The following is a 3,177-nucleotide window of genomic DNA, read 5'->3' on the forward strand; positions in this document are numbered from 1 at the left end:
TGTCTCATTCACCAGCATCATAAGTAACATACAAAAAGCTGAAATGCACTGCTTGGCATAGCCTCTGGCTGCCTGCTGAGGGGAAGCAACTGGAGTCTTGCCCACTGATAAATTGTAAGTCCTCTTATTGGAGCTGCTGAGCTCTAAAATGCTGAACACAAATAGAATCTCAGGAGACTGCAATACCAGTGCAGCAGAAGGAATGATTTCTCCCATGACTGGTGTACTTAATACCACACCTGCAGATCAGCACCCTTAATCTTCCATCCTCTCCATTAACTAATCTTTATAAATATTCACACACTGTGAGCAGCGTGTAAGAATGTACACTGCACGGCGCAGTGCAGTGACGTGCTGTGCAGAGCTGTGCTGTGTGGTGCGGTGCAGAGCTGTGTGCTGATGTGCGGTGCTGTGCTGTGCGGTGCTGTGTGGTGCTGTGCTGTGCAGTGCTGTGTGCTGATGTGCGGTGCTGTGCAGTGCTGTGCTGTGCTGTGCTGTGTGCTGATGTGCGGTGCTGTGCTGTGCGGTGCTGTGTGGTGCTGTGCTGTGAGCTGATGTGCGGTGCTGTGCTGTGCGGTGCTGTGTGGTGCTGTGCTGTGTGCTGATGTGCGGTGCTGTGCTGTGCGGTGCTGTGCTGTGCTGTGCTGTGAGCTGATGTGCGGTGCTGTGCTGTGCTGTGCTGTGCGGTGTGGTGCTGTGTGCTGATGTGCGGTGCTGTGCGGTGCTGTGCGGTGTGGTGCTGTGTGCTGATGTGCGGTGCTGTACGGTGCGGTGCTGTGCTGTGCGGTGCGGTGCTGTGCGGTGCTGTGCGGTGTGGTGCTGTGTGCTGATGTGCTGTGCTGTGCTGTGCGGTGCGGTGCTGTGCGGTGTGGTGCTGTGCGGTGCTGTGCGGTGTGGTGCTGTGCGGTGCGGTGCAGTGCGGTTCGGTGTGGTGCTGTGCGGTGCAGTGCTGTGAGCTGATGTGCTGTGCGGTGCGGTACTGTCCAGTGCAGTGCGGTGCAGTGCAGTGCTATGAGCTGATGTGCAGTGCGGTGCCGTGCCGTGCAGTGCGCTGATGCGCGGTGCAATGCTGCGTGCTGATGCGCGGTGCAATGCTGCGTGCTGATATGCAGTGCGGTGCGGTGCGGTGCTGTGCGCTGATGCGCGGTGAGGCGCGGTGCGGTGCTGCAGCCGTGGCGGCTGGGCCACGTCCCGGCTTCCCCGCTGCGCTCCGGCCGAGCACGGAAGGGCAGCGTCGGGTCTGTAGCGGGGCCAGGCGGTGGCACTGCGCAGCCTTCCTAATAGCCGAGGGGAAAGCCGAGTGCTCCTCCCCTACACTGCCTGAGCGACTGCTATGAACCCTGACACCAATTTCAATTGCATCTAAAAGGGACAAAGGTCTCAGAATTCGGTGTAAATGTCCAGGAGAGCGATAGTCAGGGTATTTCCATTATTCGTGGTCAGAGCAGGAGATCAGCCATCATCTGTGCAACCTCACACTAGCTGGAATAAACAAGTAATATTCTTTATCTCTGGAAGTCTCAAATGTCCTTTTAATGTCTGCAAACTCTTAGAGCCAGTAAAGGATTGTTTTGGAATTAATATACAGCCTGATTTACCACCACAGTGTACACAACAAAGCAAATACACAAACAACCCATCTGCACACAGTGGGCTCCCAAAACTGAGCCTTCCAGCTTAGGTGCTGGAGACGGAAGAAAAAGTACTAGGGGGAAGGAAATCTTTCAAGGGAAAGTTGCATAAAGTAGAAATGAAAAAGTAGTGATGAAGTAACAGTGAAACTAGAGATAGGCATAAGAATGATGAAATGAAAGTAAAAGCAAATTAAGTTCTTCTACAAAAGAAGCCTCCAGCTAAAGGAAGCTCCTCTGAGAGCAGACTACTGCAGCACATCTCAATGTGACAAGCAGCTGAGGGTACAATTTGAACTTCAGAATACTTTAGGCTGGGAAACGACCTCTGGAGATAGCTGGCTTTCCTTTAAAAGCAAGACATTTAATCAAGGACACTGTCAAGCGAAGTGTTGAATACTTCTATTGAGGAAATTTCTGCTACTTCTCTGAGCAATATATTGCAATGTCTAATTGTTTCTAGAGAGCATAATATGTTCTTTTGACACCTAGAGAAAATTTCCTCTAGAGAAACATATTCCAATTCCCCTTTGTCCTATGTACTCCAGTGAAGAATCATCCAACTTTTAGGAGCTGAAGAACTGTTGGTGTCCCAAGACAGGTGCTTTCACCCACTTTGCAAGAGACTGATCTACACAGAGAATCAAGGTATTTTATTTATTTACAGTTCTGCCTTGCACAGAAGGAGGTGCTTGGTGGCAAATTCACAAAGTCAGCACCATGACTGTCAACATTTTTTTACATTTTATCAGACAAATGCATTAACACTCATTGGCTACAAGTTACAAAGTTTTTCACATTAATTAGTACTCTTTTTTCTATTGATTAAACTATTCCCTCACTTCTTATGCTGATTAGTCCACACGCCCAGTCTTTCTCTTCTTCGGAGTCAGTGGTTTCCTGGATCGGTGGTCTATGAATCAGTGGTCAGCACCTCTTCATGCCAGAATTACCTTCTACGCAGTCAGAGCCAATCTCAGCACAATTGCTGAAACGTCTTCATTATTTTTCTCCTTACCTTGGGAGTTCTGCCAAATGTCCTTGAGGCTCATAAATTGTGTTCTTTGGTTCTGCTATCAGTGATACATCCTTATTCCCAGGCTTTGTTAACCTCCCCCTGGGTCTGAGATCATGGAAACATGCCTAAGTCCTAGACCTTAACAAGACAATTTTACCAATAAATAAAACACCCAAATATCGCTGCGGTTGCATCTCCGCTGACCCTTATTTTCTCCAGGCTTTGTAAATGTAGTTCTTTCAAATGTGTGACAGGCTCTCCAATCCTGTTGGCCCCTGGCCTCTACAATTTTTCAGTCTCTTCAACTGCCCCGGAGCAAAACTGAACACAGTACTCCAGACACTCTCTGTTTATCATTTTGCTTTACCTCAGAATCAAACTGAGGTTCCCCAAACCCCCACGATGGAAACCAAGACTGCTTCTGAATGAAGCCCAGTGACATGTACGATATGGGTGAAACCTCATCTCAGGGAGAGACCCTCCAACGCCTCAAATACCAACCAAGCACCTCCTATTGCTGCCCCTGCG

This window comes from Agelaius tricolor, unplaced genomic scaffold, assembly GCF_023055355.1.
Source record: "Agelaius tricolor isolate 1412-34295 unplaced genomic scaffold, bAgeTri1.0.p SCAF_10, whole genome shotgun sequence".
NCBI classification, from domain to species: Eukaryota; Metazoa; Chordata; class Aves; order Passeriformes; family Icteridae; genus Agelaius; species Agelaius tricolor.